This window comes from Bombina bombina, chromosome 1 (genome assembly GCF_027579735.1).
Source record: "Bombina bombina isolate aBomBom1 chromosome 1, aBomBom1.pri, whole genome shotgun sequence".
In the NCBI taxonomy this organism is placed as follows: domain Eukaryota; kingdom Metazoa; phylum Chordata; class Amphibia; order Anura; family Bombinatoridae; genus Bombina; species Bombina bombina.
Window position 1 is genome coordinate 1310704190 of NC_069499.1, and position 23162 is coordinate 1310727351.

The following is a 23162-nucleotide window of genomic DNA, read 5'->3' on the forward strand; positions in this document are numbered from 1 at the left end:
TATACTCAAGTTTAATATGAAAATACTCAGAATAAATTATATTTTATGGACCATATACGGAACATATAATTATTAAAACTAGGAGATTAAAAGTATATAAAAATAGGCATTTGATAATAATATATACTCTATATATATATATATATATATATATATATATATATATATATATATATATATATATATATATAATTTCTGGTGTTTTTAATTGAAGTTATATAGAATCATTTGTGGGCTAAGTTGCTTAATTGTACTTGTCTGAAAGTTATCTTAAATCTATTGAGACCCAGTAAGATTTGTGTGAAGTAAGATTTGTGTGAAGTATCTTGGTATATTGTTTATCTAAACACTTTGAAGTTAGCGGTCCATGTTTTCGTATTTTATTGTGATATTTGAATGTGATTAAATGTGAGTAAGGTTAATTTTAAAGGTATATTTTTTAATGAACTGCTGTATAGAATATTGTAACGGAATAAGCATGCATAGTTGATTCTAAGCTAATCTATATTTAATATATTTCAATGTGTTTATAAATTTTAACTAATCTAAAGAATTTTGGAATAAATATTAATTTCAATTGTTTCGTATATACAAATTAATTGGGAATTACTTTGAAGAATAATAATAAAAAAATTGTATTATAACCCTGCAATATACTGACATACAGGGAGTGCAGAATTATTAGGCAAATGAGTATTTTGACCACATCATCCTCTTTATGCATGTTGTCTTACTCCAAGCTGTATAGGCTTGAAAGCCTACTACCAATTAAGCATATTAGGTGATGTGCATCTCTGTAATGAGAAGGGGTGTGGTCTAATGACATCAACACCCTATATCAGGTGTGCATAATTATTAGGCAACTTCCTTTCCTTTGGCAAAATGGGTCAAAAGAAGGACTTGACAGGCTCAGAAAAGTAAAAAATAGTGAGATATCTTGCAGAGGGATGCATCACTCTTAAAATTGCAAAGCTTCTGAAGCGTGATCCTCGAACAATCAAGCGTTTCATTCAAAATAGTCAATAGGGTCGCAAGAAGCGTGTGGAAAAACCAAGGCGCAAAATAACTGCCCATGAACTGAGAAAAGTCAAGCGTGCAGCTGCCAAGATGCCACTTGCCACCAGTTTGGCCATATTTCAGAGCTGCAACATCACTGGAGTGCCCAAAAGCACAAGGTGTGCAATACTCAGAGACATGGCCAAGGTAAGAAAGGCTGGAAGACGACCACCACTGAACAAGACACACAAGCTGAAACGTCAAGACTGGGCCAAGAAATATCTCAAGACTGATTTTTCTAAGGTTTTATGGACTGATGAAATGAGAGTGAGTCTTGATGGGCCAGATGTATGGGCCCGTGGCTGGATTGGTAAAGGGCAGAGAGCTCCAGTCAGACTCAGACGCCAGCAAGGTGGAGGTGGAGTACTGGTTTGGGCTGGTATCATCAAAGATGAGCTTGTGGGGCCTTTTCGAGTTGAGGATGGAGTCGAGCTCAACTCCCAGTCCTACTGCCAGTTTCTGGAAGACACCTTCTTCAAGCAGTGGTACAGGAAGAAGTCTGCATCCTTCAAGAAAAACATGATTTTCATGCAGGACAATGCTCCATCACACGCGTCCAAGTACTCCACAGCGTGGCTGGCAAGAAAGGGTATAAAAGAAGAAAATCTAATGACATGGCCTCCTTGTTCACCTGATCTGAACCTCATTGAGAACCTGTGGTCCATCATCAAATGTGAGATTTACAAGGAGGGAAAACAGTACACCTCTCTGAACAGTGTCTGGGAGGCTGTGGTTGCTGCTGCATGCAATGTTGATGGTGAACAGATCAAAACACTGACAGAATCCATGGATGGCAGGCTTTTGAGTGTCCTTGCAAAGAAAGGTGGCTATATTGGTCAATGATTTGTTTTTGTTTTGTTTTTGAATGTCAGAAATGTATATTTGTGAATGTTGAGATGTTATATTGGTTTCACTGGTAAAAATAAATAATTGAAATGGGTATATATTTGTTTTTTGTTAAGTTGCCTAATAATTATGCACAGTAATAGTCACCTGCACACACAGATATCCCCCTAAAATAGCTATAACTAAAAACAAACTAAAAACTACTTCCAAAACTATTCAGCTTTAATATTAATGAGTTTTTTGGGTTCATTGAGAACATTTTTGTTATTCAATAATAAAATTAATCCTCAAAAATACAACTTGCCTAATAATTCTGCACTCCCTGTATTATGTGGAGGCACTGCAAGAGATTATTATATTTATCACATTGATATAATATATTTGTAGTAAATAGAGATTATCAAAAAAGAAAAAAAATTGGGAAAAATGTATTTTTAATTTTTTTTTTTATTAATTTTTCAAAATTAATATTCATATATTTTTTTTTTTTAAATGTTCTCTTGTTGGTCAAAATTGTATTAGCATTTTAATTTAACCAAATACTAAGCCAAAATAATAATGTCTGTTACTAGAAGTGAATCCAATGAATCTATAGTATTGAAATATGTTCCCCAAAACCACCCGTTAGTCAGGCAGAAACGCTTAAAACAGAAGCCATTACTCACCTTAAAAATAGATTAAGTATTAAGGGAGAATTAGGCGCTTACATTAAGATGCTGAAGACTAAGGCCAAAAATATTGCAAATAATATATGGTGTGGCAAAAGTGAAATATTTAAAGGGATGATAAAATTTAGCCAACCTCAAAAGCCGAGGAAAGGAGATGAAATAATTTTCAAAACTTGGGGTCTGCTCCTCTATTATTATCGGTTATTTGTAGAGTGCCAACAGATTCCGCAGCGCTAACGATGAAATGTACAATAAGATTGAAGTACAAAACTCACAATTGGAGCAACTGAGGGGTGAAAATTATTCCTTAAGGTTAGATGAGGAAGAGGCAGAATGAGTCAAGGGTAAAATTGATGAGTTTGCCCAAAACACAGCCACCTTACAAAAATATAGTTTAATAGCTCAAATAGAATATTTGCATAAACAACTCACACAAAGCCAAAGAGAGTTAAGTGGTTTAAAAGCGCCGTATCGTCATAATGAAAACCCCTCTATTAGCAATGAGGGTAATGCAGATAATTTTAAATCCCTTAAATAAATGATGAGAAATTAATTGCAGAATATTAGAGAAGAATTTAAACAAAGGGCCCCTATTAGGTCATACATACATTTCCCAAATAGGCAGTCACCTCAGGTTATAAATTCAGGGATACGCGTAAGGGATCTCCCCACAATAGAAGGACAGATAGGGAACTCTCCAGCCCCAAAAATAAGGTCCCTAGGAAAGCCCAAGATATGCCCAATAAGGTATATGACACCCCTAAAATAATTTAATTTTTAAGTAGTGCAGTAAGTTTTCCAACAAGGGAACCAATTCTATAATTGACCAGTTAGTGACCTATGAAAATGCTTTATCAATAATGAATGTTACTAGTGAGCAGTCAAAAATTTAATTTCTGCCCTGGGTATTTGAGGGTAAACATCACAAGTTCTTTGCTTCACTAAAGTATATGAATATTCATTCATGGAGTTAAACAAAAAATCAGTGCAAAAAGAAATTTGTTTTTTATCGCACGACCGCTGCTGCTAAAGCGGCTGTATACAGTTTGAAATGTGGCACGAATCAAAGCCCAATTAAATTCCTTTCTGTACTAAAAAGTGCATACAGTATGGCCGAAGATTACCCCAAATTTGAGAGCTCAGAATTTGTGAATTTATTTTTTGAAGCACTGCCTTCACACATCAAAATGAATCTGGATAGAGATTTTGATGAGAACTGCTCATTGGACTGGCTGATCAAAGAGAGTACAAAGTTATACTCTAGTCAGCAGTCCAGTGAACAGGGGGTTAAAAGGGAACCAAGGCCCAGCCCCAAAATTGTGGAAGAAACTAGGGTGTCACCTAGCCCCCTAAACTTAGAGTCTAAAAAGAAAAATATATGCGGAAGTGGCCAGAGAAAACAGGCCTTCCCTACAAAGTTTTAACTCGGCCCCTCACCCATCAAGGGCCGAGGCGCAGAGAGAATATACTCAAAATGGGGGGCATACCCAGATAAATAATTATCCCCAAAGAGATGAACACCCACAAGGTAATTGGTACCCCCGTAAAAAAAACAACCAAAAGTGGCAAAAATACTCTCAGGGTAACCAGAAACCCCTCCCCATGACATTAATGCTGAACAAGTTGGACCCCAAAGACAACCACGTAAAAATAGGAATAATAGCTATGATTCTAAAGGATCCCAAGGATACAGGAATCAATACTCTGGGATATCAAAAAATCGGTCCATGGGTAAAAATAGCTTGTTTACTAATATGAGTCAAGCTTTGACGGCTCAGCACCCTAGTAATCCATTTTAGGCGTACAGCCAGTGGCCAGCAATGGACCACAGGCACAGTCATAAATACTGCGGTATTACCTGAGAGAGAGGGGAGATATATACCAGACAAAAAGATAAATGTCAAGAATGATACTAATCATGTGATAGGTAGTTGGAAGCACCAATGGCAGGTGCAATCGATCTATCTAAATCTATACGATATAGTGGGTATACTTAAATTTAGTCAAAGTATTAAAAATAAATAATCCAATAAAAAATAGCAATAAAATGATACAATATGCTAAAATTACATTAAAATATAATACACTATAAAACAATAAACTGGTGGATCCACCTAGCTCACAATGAATATGACTCTAGACTAGTCTGGTCTAGGGTCTACAATGAGACTCTGGCACATATGTGTACTAATAGGAGGCTAGACCACACGTGTTACAGTGTGGGTGTGAGAAAATAATAAGATGAAAAAATAGGAAAAAATAAAAAATGAAAAAATTGAAAAAATTGAAAATATCAAAAGATTACAACAATGAAAAAAGGCCACAAATAACAAAAATGTGAAAAAATGAGTGTCACAATTGTGTGATGGTGACAAAAATTATATAACAGATATGTCAAAAAGTAAATCAGATATGTCAAAAAGTATTAAGTCGTGAGTGATATCCAAAAATATCCAAAAATATATATGTGTCACAATCCAGCTAAAAGTTATAATCCAAGAGTAAAGTCACAAAAAAGTAAACACAAACTTGTTTCTTGGTGGTGAGAAGTGTTGTGGTGTGGTATATTTATTTTCCTGGTGGTGAGAAGTGTTGTGGTGATCCTGATGGTGAAAGTCTTGTGATGGTTATCCTAAGGTCCTAGTCCTAAGGTTTCCACTTACTGGACGGCTAGGCGTCCTTTGTTTGAAGTCATTGGTGCACAGTCCAGGCACTTTGCCCACCATCAAAGTACTTACAATGATACTAATCATATTCTCTCCCTACGGACGATTTAGCTGTGATGACGAGCAACCTCAGCCTGGAAGCTCTAACAAACCTCTTCCTTTGCAGTTTTCTCCTAACCTTATTCCCACAGATGCAGTACACAGGAACCCTGTCGACCTTATTACAGAGGGAAGGACTGGTAAGAATGAAGTTTCTTCTGCATCAGGTAACGTGGCGAATACAGGTAAAATGTGGCGACGCCCACAATTGTGTAAACATGAACTCCAGGGTTCAGTTGCTAACCCTATCATGGGATTAATTGATACTGGATCTCAGGCAACTATTTTATCCCACAGATACTACACACAGCTAAATGAGCTAACACCCCACAAACCTAAACTAAAAGAATTTGATGGTTTACTAATAGGTGTTGGGGGTGAATCTCTCAAAGTCTACGGTATGGCATGGTAAAAATTAAGACTGGGGAACAGGGTAATAAGATACCCTGTCAATATAGTGGATCTGCCAACTGATCGTTTAATTATTGATAGTGATCTCCTGAAGCGATTAAAGGGACACTGAACCCAAATTTTTTCTTTCATGATTCAGATAGAGCATGCAATTTTAAGCAACTTTCTAATTTACTCCTAGTATCATTTTTCTGTTCTGTTCTCTGTTCTCTTGCTATCTTTATTTGAAAAAGAAGGCATCTAAGCTTTTTTTTTATTCAGAACTATGGGCAGCACTTTTTTATTGGTGGATTAATGTATCCACCAATCAGCAAGCACAACCCAGGTTGTTCACCAAAAATGGGCCGGCAAATAAACTTACATTCTTGCATTTAAAATAAAGATACCAAGAGAATGAAGAACATTTGATAATAGGAGTAGATTAGAAAGTTGCTTAAAATTGCATGCTCTATCTGAATCACAAAAGAAAAAAATTGGGTTCAGTGTCCCTTTAAGCACCATAATTGATTGCATAAATAATGTAATTTGGTCACAAGTAAAAAGGCCTATTAATTATGAGCAGTCCAGCATAACTCACACCCAACATAACTGTCACGTGGTGGAAGAGAAGCCAGATGCTGTGGAGATTCATTTCAAGAATGACTCTATACCTGAAATCACTATCCTACAAATAGATGATCAGACTCCTTTAAGCAGCTCCGATGGTAATACTTTTAAAATTTCGCCTGAAAAGATAGCAAATATTTCCTTAGATGGCAATGTATTAACCATATACCTCCATAAGGGGGGCCCTAAATCCCTTAAAGAGGGAGATCATTCGCAATTCCTCGCAGAAATTGAGAAGGTTAAGGATGATCTAGTTATCCCTATGCAAGTACATAACCTTGGAAAAACCAACTATGCCAAATTGATCTTAAAACAGGAAGCTAGCTATATAAGCAAAGGCTTATTAGCACAGATAGCTGAACCTAAAGTGATTAAATATCTTTCTCCCCAATATCTCTTGGTCCATGACCTGGATGACAAGTGTGAAAGCTATAACATCACAGCTAAGTGTTTATTATCTATCTATCTATCTATCTATCTATCTATCTATCTATCTATCTATCTATATATATATATATATATATATATATATATATATATATATATATATATATATATATATATATATATATCTCCATAGGTAATAAATCGGCAAAGCACCTGTTTTTAGTTTTAAATACTCCCCAAAATCAAATATACATTGGTAATGATTTCTTACATAGATATGCCATACAAATAGATTTGATTAACCTTTGCCTCTGGAGCAGGTTAAAGGGGGACCCTGAAGTATTTCAGGATGAAAACGCAGCCCTGAAATCAGACCAGCAATTGCCATATGCTGTGAATATGCAGGTGTCTAATGATATTTTAATCCCTGCTAGGGCTGGCAAATTCTGCTTATCCTTACAGGTAAAAAGAGGTCAGAAATTAAAAACTTCTGAAACACTAATATTCATCTCCCATAGAATGCAAGATCTGGGTATAACAATGACTCATACTCCTATGGTAAATATTGGAACTATTCCAATACATGTCATTGTGCATAACATGACCTCACAGGATATCACCTTATCCAAGGGAACTACCATAGAATATGCGCTGGAGTCAAGTTACTATACTTTTGAATTCCAGAATAATGTAATTGGGCTAATACCTGAAGGATACTTAACTGAAGAACAATTAATAGAACAATCCTTTGCATATATGCCAGAGGGTCATTTATAATTCAGTCTATTTATCCCTTCAGCTCAGAGGAAGGCTCAGAGGAAGGCATCTGTAAAATTGATCAGCCTGATCAAAGAGCAAGAATATACCCCAATAACCAGAGTCATGGGGGCAATGTAAATTATAAGCAAGGGGATATCACCTCTAGGTTGGAAGAAGCCTATGAGATAGGACAGCCTGAAATCTTTCCAGGATTTCAGCAAATAGTCGAAGAGCAAATATCCTTAGCTAATGGCTGTTCCAGTGATGATGAACGCCGACAGCTACGAGAACTCCTGATGGAGTACAAGGATATTTTTGCTACTGATTATTCTGACTGTGGGACTACAGACTTACACATTGCAAGAATCCAAACAGATACCAATGCACCACCTGTCTTTGTTAAACAATACAGACTTCCTTTAGCCTCATATGACTCTCTTGCAGAAATCATAAGGAACCTGGAAGAAAGAGATATCCTCAGACAGGTGCACAGCTATTATAACAATGCTATTCTAAGTGTTGTTAAGCCCAATGGAGTGTACATGTCTGGTTGGCCTGTGCCATATATTGATCAGTGCCTAGCACAGATGCAGGGATCCAAAATATTCACTGCCATTTATTGTGAACAAGGATATTTTACCATAAAAGGTACATGAGGAGGACCAGTATAAGCTTGCGTTCTCATTCCAAAAGGTCCAGTATGCATTTCAGAGACTCCTGTTTGGATACATAAATTCAGGACATGAATTTGCTGTATTCATGCATAAGGCTATGCCTGATACACTGGAAAGGGGGACCTTATCTTATGTTGATAATATTTTAATCAAAAGCACATACTTTGAAAAACACATCACTGAACTTAAACATGTCCTCAGCCAACTTAAAAGGGCAGGTGTCAAATTATCCCTACAAAAACTCAATGGTGCCGCACTCGTGTAAACTTCTTGGGACATGAAGTTACTTCTGAAGGGTTAAATCCTCCGAAGAAAAAGGTGAAAGCTGTAATAAATTTTAAGAACCCAACTAACTTAAAGGAATTGAGATCATTCCTGGGTATGACAATTTTTTCTCGCAAATTTATTGATAATTATGCAGAATTAGCTAAACCACTGCTACTTCTTCTAAAGAAGGATGTGAAATGGCACTGAAGTGAGGCTCAAGAGACAGCCATCAGAGAGCTGAAGAGGAAACTCACTCAAGCACCTTGCTTAGTGTACCCTGAAGAGGGTAAACCTTTCTACTTAGAGACGGGTTACACAGATATAAGCATGAGTGCTGTTTTGTACCAAAAGCATGATAATTTAAGCATAGTCATTGCTTATGTGAGTAAAACTCTATCCCCAGTAGAAATAAAATTTAGTGATTGTGAAAAATACCTCTTATCTACTGTATGAGCTCTACAAAATTTCCGCAGCTATATACAGGGCGAGAAAATAATTGTAGAAATGGCCCACCAGCCTTTGCTATATCTGTAAAGTGAGAAAATAAGAGATGGGAATTTGTCTAATAGCCGTATAGCAGCTTGGACTCTTTCCTTACAAGGCTGAAATTCGCTATAAGCAAAACAAAAAGAATCCAGTTGCACAGGTGCTTGCTGAGCTCCACAACTGTACTGCTAAGGATCATGGGGAAGAGTTATTAGAAGACGATTTCCTGGAGGAACAATTGCTTTCCCCATTTAAAATATATAATGAGGACCAGTGTCCAACATTACCTTGGATATATGTTGATAGTTGCTCTTACCATGCCACTATTGATAATGAGCGCAGATTAGTTGCTAGCATTGGTATAACTTGGGCAAATGGATTCCCAAATATTTCTGTAGGTTTCAATATTGTACCAAGATCCAGTCAAGTTGCAGAACTAACTGCTGTTCTAAAAACCATTAAGATGGCTATTGAACACGGTATTCATGAATTTGTGATCATTACTGACTGAAATTACGTGTGTGACAGTTTTTTTTAATACCTGCCAATTTGGAAAAGAAATGACATGCAGAAAACTAACAACAAACCAATCAAACATGGCAAGTTGGTCTGCGAGATTGATAATCTAGTGGTATCCAATGGGTTAAAAATACACTAGAAAAAGACCAAGTGTCATTCCGGGGTTCTAGGTCCTGATAAGGAAGGCAATGATCTTGTGGATTCATTAGCCAACAAGGAGCCATAACTGGAGAACTCCTTAATATCGACCACTTAATGGGTGCAATTCAGGTAGAAGCCATTACCAGAAGCCAGGCTAAACAAAAGAGTAAGCCTAACCTGGTTCAATGGAGCCAGGATTCTCCTAGAAAGGACCTGATCACTAGTCAAAAAGAAAACCCCATTGTAGGCATTTTCTATAAACACATAGAAGATCCTGAAAGCAACCCCATATCAAAAGAGGATGGTAATGGCAATAAAGATCTTAGAATCTTAATGACATCCAGGTCACAATTCAAGTTACAGGATGGTTTGTTAATTAGAACCAACAAAACTGGTATCCAGCAATGGGTGGTAACTACAAAGTTCAGAGGTCTCATGCTTCAACATGCCTATGATGCTCCCACATCTGGTCATCATGGCGCCAAATTAACGTATGAAATATTACGTGACTATGCCTTTTGGCCGCACATTGAAATTGAAGGATGTTCAGACCTACTGTCAAGGTTGTTTAATCTGTCCACAGTTCCAACTCACTGCGCCAATGCATAGAGCGCTATTGTAGAAAAGAGGGATGGAAATGCCATGGTCAGATATACAAATTGATTTTATTGGTCCAGTAACAAGGTCATCAAGAGGTAACAAATACATGTTGACAGTAACGTGCCTACTCACTAAATGGGTTGAGTGCATCAGTGCACCTAACAATAGTGCTGAAACATGTGCAGCATTGCTCATCAACCATGTGTTTTCCAGATTTGGTTTACCCCAGAGAATCGAATACGATTTGGGAACCCACTTGACTAGCGAAGTGATGACCAAAATGTGGAAAATACTAGAGAAAATACAAAAGAAAGCTCCAAATTGCATATAGAGCTGCCTCAAGTGGTGGTATAGAGCATTACATCCAGTCCATTGTGAAAATCCTCAAATAGTTTGTGAGTGAAACATGTAAAGACTGGGATGTAAAATGACCTCTAGTCCTAATGGCATTAAGAGCAACTCCAAGTAGTGCTACTAAGATGTCACCTTTTTGAATTGATGACTGGTAGAACTGGTTCTACCTCAACATCTATTATACCGTACATCAGATAAGAACTTAATAAATGCTGCCAATACACATTAATATGTGGAGAACTTAAGGAAGCACCTGCAATATGCCTTTGCATTTGCTCAAAGGAACATAGAAAATCTGCATCTGCCGCTAAAACCTATTATGATCTTAAAATGTCCAAAAAGGAATATGAAATAAATGATAACATTTATATTTATAAATTTGGAAGAGATCAGGTTAAGGAGAAGAAATGTCTTCCATCATGGAAGGGTCCTTTTGTCATTACTGACAAAATATCTCCTGTTGCCTATAAAATTAGGATACCTAAAAATTATACTTTTATGGATAAATGGGTCCATATTAATCAGTTGCAAGCGTGCCATCCTAGATCCCAACTACAAGTCATAGAGGGAGAATGAAGTGTCATATCCCCAAATGCACTAAAGAAATATTGTAATTTAAAGATATCTAACTAACGAGCATAAATATGAGGATCGGAAAATAACGGACTCTCTTCGTAGAAGACTGTCTATAATGCATACTGTCAATACACTCACCAAGTAAGACTGACTTTAAGCCAATTCAAATACATGTGTACTACATCTATTTAAAATTGGAAGGGGGAATTATGTCAGGGTAACTGAGAAGTAACATTTGACATTTCATTTTAGCTAATATCTAATTTGACATGAATTGGTCTCACTATGACCCCTGCCCCACCTCGCTGCTGCTTAAGACAAGTGAGAACAAAAGGAAAACATTTGATTCAATTAGTGAAGGAAGTTTATTTCAAAGAGATTTTCATTACATGCCTCTCTTTCAAGTTTAATTTCCTGATCTCTCTTCTATGTAATAAAAATGATCAGGTAATAACCTCAGGTGGAGATATACAGACATAATGTCTGAGATGGTCATTTGAGGCTTAAGTTTATGCAGAGAATAACCTATTTTTAAAGAGGGAAATGACTGTTTACACTGAGGTGTTACTTGCCCCTGAACCTCAGATACACATAGGCGTGTGTGCTTATGTTACAGCTAACATATGGGAAGTTGAAGGCCTAAGAATCAAGATTTCAAAATATCTTAACCTATGTACTTTCGATAACAAATTATCTAAATAGATCTTAGATACATTTATGTATGCCTCAGACTATCAAATAATAGGTACAAATAAATGGGATGAGATTGTCTGTTTGTATAATATTAAATCTGAATGTCTGCTAAATGAAAAATATAAATAATATAATATGTTTATACAATCAGCAAGAGATATACAGATATGCAATATTTATATTGTATGGGATAGTAGTCCAATATAAATATAATTATGTAAAATTACATCTAAATGCTGATCTCAAGGTATGTATGTGATATTAAGATGATAACTGAGATATTAATTAGATCCATGCTAAAGTTTTAAAATCCTTTAAATACCCATATATTTAAATGTATAATATTTACTTTGTAATGTGGTACTAGAGATATACTCATGTTTAATATGAAAATACTCAGAATAAATTATATTAAATGGACCATATATGGAAAATATAATTATTAAAACTAGGAGATTAAAAGTATATAATAGGCATTTGATAAAAATATATATAAAAACTGTATTTATTGTAGCAGTATTGATAATGAGACTGCATTTCTGGTTGTCTGCTGCCACCTATAGTTCAAAGATGGTATTGCAACCAAAAGGTAAATGGCTACTCAGGGAGGGGTCTCCCAAATAACTAAGATATTTTCAGCTCAAATGGCCTATCACAGACAAGCTTCTATGGTGCATATCTAAGCATTCTTGGAATCCAGTCTCTATAAAGCAAATCTGGGCCTAACTTCCTTATCCATATTGCAATACCTTTCTTCATATGAGGTGACCTGGATCTATGTGAAAAAGTTGAAACATTTAAATTGGTTTAACTGTTGATGTATATGGTATTTCATACTTTTATATTTAACCCTTTAAGGACACAGCTTTCAGTTTGCTCAATTCCGTCATATGTCCTTAAGAGGTTAAATTAAAGATATTCTAAAGCTTTAGATTGTAGTAAATATACTGGTATTAAATATTAATGTTTAGAAAGGATTTTGTATTTTAATATCATAAATTAATTACAGTTATTGCTTTATATATATTTTAGAATTTGCCTTATTGTAGCTAAATAAGGTTAATTCAGGTCAGACGTATTGGCATATAAATTGGCTATTTGCATTAATAATATATATATCATTTCTGGTGTTTTTAATTGAAGTTAAATAGAATCATTTGTGGGCTAAGTTGCTTAAATATACATGAAAAATAGAGAACAAATCCTCTACATATAAGCTGCCCAATGTAAATAGTAATAAAGTTAATGGCTCCCCATTTCACTGAACAATACACAGTTAATGCAACCATAGAATGTGAACCTAATGCTAGTGTAATGGGATCCAAAATGACAGAGCACTGCTATGTAGCATCCACCTTGCGGAAGGGCGATAATCACTCACCCGTCTGCTACTGCAGCTCCTCCACTTTCAATGGATTTGAACACGTCCAACCCAGGCTCAGCAGACTATGCGTTGTAAGATCCACAGCTCAATCCTCTTCGACTAATATCACTGATCTAACCACTTTCGAAGATCTTTATAGTGTTAATGAGGAGGGTAATAAAGTCATGGGTGATTGCATCCCAAGGTTTAAGCCTCGTTCCCTTTTTTACCCAATACAAACCCGGGGGAAAATCTTGGAACTTTACCATAAAAGGGTGATTGAGGAACTTAAACTCCTGGATCAATCACGAACAACGAATACACATAATCTATCTTTTAAAGAAAAAGAGGATATAAATTTGTTGAAAAACAATCCCTCTATAGAAACACGGAAATCTGACAAGGGTGGCAGTGTGGTTGTCCTTGATAAGGACCACTACATAGGTGAAGCTATTCGCCAGTTATCAGACTCTAATACTTACACTATCTTGACATGCAACCTGGAATCTGTTGGTGTTCTACAAATAACCGATAATAATAATAATCCAGTAAAAGATTATGAGAAATTATTACATCACATATTGGATGATGGACTGCATCTGGGCATTTTGGATTAACAAACTGAAACATTTAAGTGTAGGACATCCGATTACGCCAATATTTTACCACCTACCAAAGGTACATAAAGCCTATACAATGGGGTCGGACGACCAATTGTGACAGGTATTGGCTCACTTTTGGAGCCTCTTTCAGAATGATTAGATGCGGTCATTCAACCTATGGTTTGGGACTCCCCAGTTATCTAAAGGACACCACACATGTTCTGCAGTTAACCAAAGATTTCCAATGGACAACCAGCTGCAGCTGGATTACCATTAATGTGGTGTCCCTTTACTCCTCCATACCACACAAATTGGGCATACAAGCTCTAAAATACTTTTTGGAGCAACAGGATAATTTGGATTCCCAAACAGTTGATTACATTTTCAGGGTCACATGGTTTTTGTTGCAGCACAATTATCTTTCTTTTGAGGGCACATGCTATCTGCAGAGACAGGGGACCACCATGGGTGCTAAATTTTCACCATCTTATGCTAACATTTTCATGGGTTGGTTGGAGCGGTCCTTTGTCTATGCAGATAGAAATCCCTTCTCACAACACATTTTGTTTTATTGTCGATTCTTCGATGATTTGCTGCTTATTTGGAATTCAGATGAACACAAAGCAAAATACTTTGTACACTATCTAAATGAGTGTGACAATGGAGTGAAATTCACTTATGAGTGGAATCAGTTTGAAACTAATTTTCTTCACATTACTTTGATTGGCAAATCTGACTCAAATAGCATTCAGACTAGACTTTATCGGAAGAAAATTACAGGCAACACTATTCTTCATAATAAGAGCTCTCATCCCCAACATGTCTTTAAAGGCATTATTAAAGGGCAGTTTTTTAGGGCAAAAAGGATATGCAGTACAGAGTCCGACTTTGTTAAGGAAACCCTAGACATTACTGAAAGATTAACCTCTAGAGGATATTCTCCACTAATGTTGAATAGAATAGCTAAAGAGGTAGCTGCTACTGACAGAAATGATACATTACAGTCTCAAAGGACCGCTAACACAAACACAAATAAAAACAGAAATGATGAAAACTGTATGTTATTCATCACACAGTATTCCTCTGATTTATATTCCATTTGTAACATATTAAAGAAATTCTTTCCATTATTGTATGGAGAAAGATCTTAGGAAAATTGTCGAACAAGGTTTCAGATGTGTCTATTCAAGAAATGTAACATTAGGAAATATTCTCTCTCCCAGTCAGCTACCACGGAGAGAATCTACCAATACGTGGTTGAGTGTCAATGGTACATATAGATGCAGAGTTACTAGATGCAAGGCCTGTGAGTACCTGACGAATAGTAGAGAATTTAAAGGGACATGAAACCCACATTTTTTCTTTCATGATTTAGAAAGAGAATGCAATTTGAAACATCTTTCTAATTTACTTCTATTATCTAATTTGTTTTATTCTCTTGATATTCTTTGCTGAAAAGCATATCTAAATATGCTCAGTAGCTGCTGATTGGTTGCTGCAAATAGAAGCCTCGTGTGATTGGCTCACCCATGTGCATTGCTTTTTCTTCAACTAAGGATATCTAAAAAATGGAGCAAAATAAATAATAGAAGTAAATTTCAATGTTGTTTAAATTTGAATTATCTATCTAAATCATGAAATAAAGACTTTCACCTAGATTTAGAGTTTTGCGGCCAAAGGGGTGCGTTAGCTACGCGTGTTTTTTTTCCCGCACCTTTTAAATAACGCTGGTATTTAGAGTTCTCTGAAGAGTTGCGTTAGGATCCACAAAGGTAGCGTAGAGCATAATTTTCCGCCACTTCAACTCTCAATACCAGTGTTGCTTACGGTAGCGGCCAGCTTGAAAAACGTGCACGATTCCCTTATAGGAAACAATGGGGCAGTTTGAGCTGAAAAAAAAAACCTAACATCTGCAAAAAAGCAGCGTTCAGCTCCTAACGCAGCCCCATTGTTTCCTATGGGGAAACAGTTTCTAAGTCTGCACCTAACACCCTAACATGAACCCCGAGTCTAAACTAAACACCCCTAACCTTACACTTATTAACCCCTAATCTGCCGCCCCCGCTATCGCTGACCCCTGCATTTTATTATTAACCCCAAATCTGCCGCTCCGTACACCGCTGCAACCTACATTATCCCTATGAACCCCTAATCTGCTGCCCCCAACGTCGCCGACAACTACATTATATTTATTAACCCCTAATCTGCCACCCCAATGTTGCTGCTACCTTACCTACACTTATTAACCCTTAATATTCCGACCGGACCTCACTGCTACTATAATAAATGTATTAACCCCTAAAGCTAAGTCTAACCCTAACACCCCCCTAAGTTAAATATAATTTAAATCTAACGAAATAAATTATTTCTTATTAAATAAATTAATCCTATTTAAAGCTAAATACTTACCTGTAAAATAAAACCTAATATAGCTACAATATAATGAATAATTATATTGTAGCTATTTTAGGATTTATATTTATTTTACAGGCAACTTTGTATTTATTTTAACTAGGTAAAATAGCTATTAAATAGATATTAACTATTTAATAGCTACCTAGTTAAAATAATTACAAAATGACCTGTAAAATAAATCCTAACCTAAGTTACAATTAAACCTAACACTACACTATCAATAAATTAATTAAATAAAATACCTACAATTACCTACAATTAAATCAACTAAACTAAATTACAAAAAAAAAAAAACACTAAATTACAAAAATAAAAAAATATTACAAGAATTTTAAACTAATTACACCTACTCTAAGCCCCCTAAAAAAATAACAAAGCCCCCCAAAATAAAAAATGCCCTACCTTATTCTAAATTAAAAAATTAACAGCTCTATTACCTTACCAGCCCTTAAAAGGGCCTTTTGCGGGGCATGCCCCAAAGAAATCGGCTCTTTTGCATGAAAAAAAACCATACAATACCCCCCCAACATTACAACCCACCACCCACATACCCCTAATCTAACCCACCCAAACAACCCTTAAAAAACCTAACACTAAGCCCCTGAAGATCTCCCTACCTTGTATTCTCCCAGCTGGGTATCACCGATACGTCCAGAAGAGGGTCCGAAGTCTTCATCCTATCCGGTAAGAAGAGGTCCTCCAGAGGATCCAAAGTCTTCATCCAGGCGGCATCTTCTATCTTCTTCCATCCGGAGTGGAGCGGGTCCATCTTGAAGCAGCCGACACGGAGCCATCCTTCCTCACCGACGGACTAACGACGAATGAAGGTTCCTTTAAATGACGTCATCCAAGATGGCGTCCCTCAAATTCCGATTGGCTGATAGGATTCTATCAGCCAATCGGAATTAAGGTAGGAAAAATCTGATTGGCTGATTGAATCAGCCAATCAGATTGAAGTTCAATCCGATTGGCTGATTGGATCAGCCAGTCAGATTGAGCTTGCATTCTATTGGCTTTTTCCTACCTTAATTCCGATTGGCTGATAGAATCCTATCAGCCAATCGGAATTTGAGGGACGCCATCTTGGATGACGTCATTTAAGGGAACCTTCATTCGTCGTTAGTCCGTTGGTGAGGAAGGATGGCTCCGTGTTGGCTGCTTCAAGATGGACCCGCTCCGGATGGAAGAAGATAGAAGATGCCGCCTGAATGAAGACTTTGGACCTTCTGGAGGACCTCTTCTTGCCAAATAGGATGAAGACTTCGGATCCTCTGGAGGACCTCTTCTTGCCGGATAGGATGAAAACTTCGGACCCTCTTCTGGATATTCGGTGATACCCGGCTGGGTGAATACAAGGTAGGGAGATCTTCAGGGGCCTAGTGTTAGGTTTTTAAAGTGCGGTTTGGGTGGGTTAGATTAGGGGTATGTAGGTGGTGGGTTGTAATGTTGGGGGGTATTGTATGGGTTTTATTTATGCAAAAGAGCTGATTTCTTTGGGGAATGCCCCGCAAAAGGCCCTTTTAAGGGCTGGTACTGTAATAGAGCTGTTAACTTTTTATTTTAGAATAGGGTAGGGCATTTTTTTATTTTGGGGGGCTTTGTTATTTTTTTAGGGGGCTTAGAGTAGGTGTAATTAGTTTAAAATTCTTGTAATCTTTTTTTATTTTTTGTAATTTAGTGTTTGTTTTCTTTTGTAATTTAGTGGGGTTTTTTTTGTAATTTAGTTTAGTTGATTTAATTGTAGGTAGTTTATTTAATTAATTTATTGATAGTGTAGTGTTAGGTTTAATTGTAACTTAGGTTAGGATTTATTTTATAGGTAATTTTGTAATTATTTTAACTAGGTAGCTATTAAATAGTTAAGAACTATTTAATAGCTATTGTACCTAGTTAAAATAAATACAAAGTTGCCTATAAATAAATATAAATACTAAAAAAGCTACAATATAATTATTCAGTATATTGTAGCTATATTAGGGTTTATTTTACATGTAAGTATTTAGCTTTAAATAGGATTAATTTACTTAATAAGAAATAATTTATTTCGTTAGATTTAAATTAAATTTAATTTAGCGGGGTGTTAGGGTTAGGGTTAGACTTAGCTTTAGGGGTTAATACATTTTTTTTTCTTTTTTTTGGTGCACCGGTCTTGGAGGTACTGCAATACCAGGTCAATGCGTGGAGTGGACAGAGCAAGCTCTTCTTCCATCTCCCTGTTTCAAAAATCCATTTAATATATGGCACCCAGATAGGGCGCGTATCAGATATTAAACTGATAAGAACAGATACAACACTTGATCTTAGCCAAAAGGCCGAGAAGCGATAGGGGTTAATACATTTATTATAGTAGCGGTGAGGTCCGATGGGCATATTAGGGGTTAATAAGTGTAGGTAAAGTTGGGGGGGGGCAGATTAGTGGTTAATAAATATTATGTAGGTGTCGGCGGTGTTAGGGGCAGCAGATTAGGGGTACATAGGGATAATGTAGGTGGCGGCGGTGTCCAGTCGGCAGATTAGGGGTTAAAAAATTTTATTAGAGTGGCGGCGATGTGGGGGGCCTCGGTTTAGGGGTACATAGGTAGTTTATGGGTGTTAGTGTACTTTAGAACACAGTAGTTAAGAGCTTTGTAAACCGGCATTAGCCCATAAAGCTCTTAACTCCTGACTTTGTTCTGCGGCCGGAGTTTGTCGTTAGAGTTCTAATGCTCACTTCAGCCAAGACGCTAAATACCAGCATTAGGAAGATCCCATTCAAAAGATAGGATACGCAATTGGCGTAAGGGGATCTGCGGTATGGAAAAGTCGCGGCTGGAAAGTGAGCGTTAGACCCTTTCTTGACTGACTCTAAATACCAGCGGGCGGCTAAAAGCAGCGTTAGGAGCCCTTAACGCTGGTTTTGACGGCTACCGCTGAACTCTAAATCTAGGCGTTTGGGTTTAGTGGCCCTTTAAATCCTATATCACACTACAATCGTTTTCAACCAAGGGTTGTATCAAATGTTCTTCAAAATATGTCATTTATTTAATTGAATGTACCACACACTGTCGCCAACATGTAGGCATGACAACTAGGGATGTCCGCTCTCGCATTCGGGAGCATTTGGGGTACATTAAAAATGAAAGACCATGCTCAGTGCTCTCACACCATTTTTTGGAAGTGCATAAGAAAGATGTTACTTCTTTCAAGTGGAGACCCATAGAAATTATTAGACAACCACCTAGAGGTGGCGATAAAGAGGGACTATTGGCTAGGCAAGAAATGTATTGGATCTATAAATTGCAAACTCAGGTTCCAATCGGATATAATTCTGAGTTTGACATTATCAATCATTGGTACTAATTTATCCATAGTCAGTCTAGTCTATCCATTATGTCATTATTTACCATCTTTACATACCATTTGATAGATGTTTGCTCTTGTTTTCCTATGTACATCATAGACCTGCAGTTATGTATTTAATAATAGTAGGGTTATTTAGTATTCTTTGTTAGAGAGCCACATGTATGCATCTACATATAACACATTTTATATATATATGTACAGTTATCGAATTTGCATTATGAGTCTTCTGACACATACACTTTGTAGACATTGTTTGCAAATGATATTCTATGTATTGCATTTCAAACAACACAAATATATATAAATATATAATATATATATAAGCATCCAAAGAGAAAAGCACTCACCGGGTCTTTTTTTAGCAAAAACACTTTTAATCTGTGACGTTTCGGGGTTGCCCCCGTCTTCAGACAACAATTACAGGTAAATACAGTAACTCACCCTTTATAGCAAGCAGACCCGCTCCCAAGTGCAGCCCCGCCGGTGGCGTTCCGGAAGTCAGCAGCCGCGCGCAGATCCCTACGTCATCGGCTGTCATGGCAACCAGGACGCCTCCCGGCAGAGTCCCTGTTACAATTAAAAACTTAAAAATTAACTGTGCAATGATACAACAGTATTTACAAAAGGCAAACAAAAAATATATATACTTGGAAAAACATTCCTAAAGTGTAGGCACTAGCATCCAGGCAATAAATCGTAAATTAACAGTTAGAAAACTATCCTAATATCTCTAAGTCCCTACATTACAATAGGCGATATGCAATATCTACGCAATTCTGTTACATGCCCATAGCTGTCACCCCCCAGCCCTCAAACGTGCTCTACCCATATCACAATTTAAGAGAACAGCAAGGAACAATACTATAGCTAGCCTTCGTGAACAACAAATGCATGTTATGGAGTCACGTTTCATCCAGAGGGGATACAACAAGCAGGATTTAGCATTACAGAAGATGGATACATTGAAGTTACAGCTGGAGGACCTGCTAGTCCACAAGGAAACAGCTTTGGGAGATAATAGAATGACGTGCTCCACAACCTTCGATGTTGATAAACCAGCTATTGCAGAGAGTATATGCAAACACTGGTCTCTAATTTCTTCAGACCCGGATCTGCCGTTTGCGGGGACAGCACCTCCTAGAATTGGATATCGGAGAGCGAGGTCCTTAAGAGATCAGCTTGTCAAGACGGATCCCAGGAACTGTTATATGAAGGAAACTTGGCTGCAATCTAAACCTGGTTGTTACCGCTGCTTGGGATGTACAACATGTAGTGGACTAACAACTGGTAAAGTGTTTAGACATCCCTACAAGAATAGGATTTACAGTATCAAGCATCGGGTCACATGTACTACCAAATACATAGTGTACTTGCTACACTGTGTATGCGGTTTGTTTTATGTGGGGAAAACTGTGGACGACCTCCGTACTAGAATGGCCAACCACAGATCAGCCATAAGAACGGCTATTGATCGTGGGGACTCTGAGCAAACGGTGGCCAGGCATTTTGCTTTATTGAAACACTCAGTTGCTGATCTAAAGTATATCATTATTGATCATGTGCCCCCACTTACAAGAGGGGGTGACAGAGGAAGAATACTATTACAGCGAGAATCTAAATGGATTTTTACTCTGGGCACCATGGCTCCACGAGGCCTGAAAGTCAATCTGGATTGGCATTGCTTTCTATGAAATGTCTCCCTCTATATTGATTAAATTGCATGTTTCTTGGTTCTTCTTTTTCTTTTTCCTTCTTTTTCTTTCTTTTTTATTCTTGTGTTCTTTGTCCCTCATTTTCTTATCTCCTTTTTCTTTGTTCTTCTTTTTCTTTCTATATTATTTTTCTTTCCTATTTTCATTTTTTTATTAATTTTATTTTTATGCTTATTATTTTTATTATTTTTTCACTTGGTGGTTCTTTTCTTTGTTTTTTTTTTTGTTTTTTTAGGTGATTTTATTTTTATTATTTTTATTTTATTTTAGTTTTTGGTTTTATCTTATTTCTATGTCTTTACACTTGATCTAAGATTCATGGTTAATGATACTTGGTTGTTATTCTTAATGTTATGCTTCTGGAGTCTTGACATATATTATATTTAGATCTGCTTGTTTAGCTTATCTCGCAAGATACGGTGTTAGGATTTAATTTATCCCCGTTTAGTAATTATCTGCTTGTCACTCATTTAATTCAGGATTTCATAAATATTGCATATCGCCTATTGTAATGTAGGGACTTAGAGATATTAGAATAGTTTTCTAACTGTTAATTTACGGTTTATTGCCTGGATGCTAGTGCCTACACTTTAGGAATGTTTTTCCAAGTATATATATTTTTTGTTTGCCTTTTGTAAATACTGTTGTATCATTGCACAGTTAATTTTTAAGTTTTTAATTGTAACAGGGACTCTGACGGGAGGCGTCCTGGTTGCCATGACAGCCGATGATGTAGGGATCTGCGCGCGGCTGCTGACTTCCGGAACGCCACCGGCGGGGCTGCACTTGGGAGCGGGTCTGCTTGCTATAAAGGGTGAGTTACTGTATTTACCTGTAATTGTTGTCTGAAGACGGGGGCAACCCCGAAACGTCACAGATTAAAAGTGTTTTTGCTAAAAAAAGACCCGGTAAGTGCTTTTCTCTTTGGATGCTTTATTTTAAAGCACCCCGGGCAGGCTGAATGAGGATTATGTCACCGTGAGTGCTTCTACCTTTTTGGATTATATATATATATATATATATATATTTATATATTTATATATATATATATACATATTTCCTTAATGAACATCAATAATTCCAATGTCTATTACCATCTCAAAACTTTATGTGTCATATATTTCCACCTGTGTGATTTATGTAATCTATCCATATTTAATCCATCATACATATGTATGGATAAATTATAATAATATTTTTGTAATAAATTCTATATGCAATAGGGTTACACTGTTATCTTGGAAGCACTACCACATTGGGTGTGTATATTCATATTTATATATGACTTTATTTTCTATCATTGTATAGTCACTGTATATACCTTTAAGGTTAAATAGGTTTAAGTGGGAGTGATTTTATTTTGCACTTACTTAAGCAAGCAATGTATTGTGTTTTATCAGATCTATGATTACGGCACCTGCCGAAATGCATAGGATCTGATTTTCCTGTGATATATTTTTTTGTACACAGTAGTTAATAAAGTACTTTTATATTCATCCGACTACAAGGCTATCCTTTTTTCTATTTGCTTAGTTATACTTGTCTGAAAGTTATCTTAAATCTATTGAGACCCAGTAAGATTTGTGTGAAGTATCTTGGTATATTGTTTATCTAAACACTGTGAAGTTAGCGGTCCATATTCTGGTATTTTATTGTGGTATTTTAATGCGATTCAATGTGAGTAAGGTTAATTTTAAAGGTATATTTTTTATGATCTGCTGTATAGAATATTGCAACAGAATAAGCGTGCATAGTTGATTCAAAGATAGTCTCTACTTAATATATTTCAATGTGTTTATAAATTTTAACTAATCTAAAGAATTTAGGAATAAATATTAATTTCAATTGTTTCATAAATACATTTTAATTATTTTAAATAATAATAATAAATAAATTGTATTATAACCCTGCTATATACTG

General features: G+C 36.4%; 1 non-coding gene across 1 annotated transcript; it reads right to left on the reverse strand.

Annotated features, from left to right (window-relative positions):
* Window positions 1-18321: 18321 nt before the first annotated feature.
* On the reverse strand, window positions 18322-18512 carry LOC128646295 (U2 spliceosomal RNA). Its single transcript, XR_008400256.1, has one exon. It is a non-coding gene; the product is annotated as a U2 spliceosomal RNA (small nuclear RNA).
* Between the last annotated feature and the right edge of the window lie 4650 nt (window positions 18513-23162).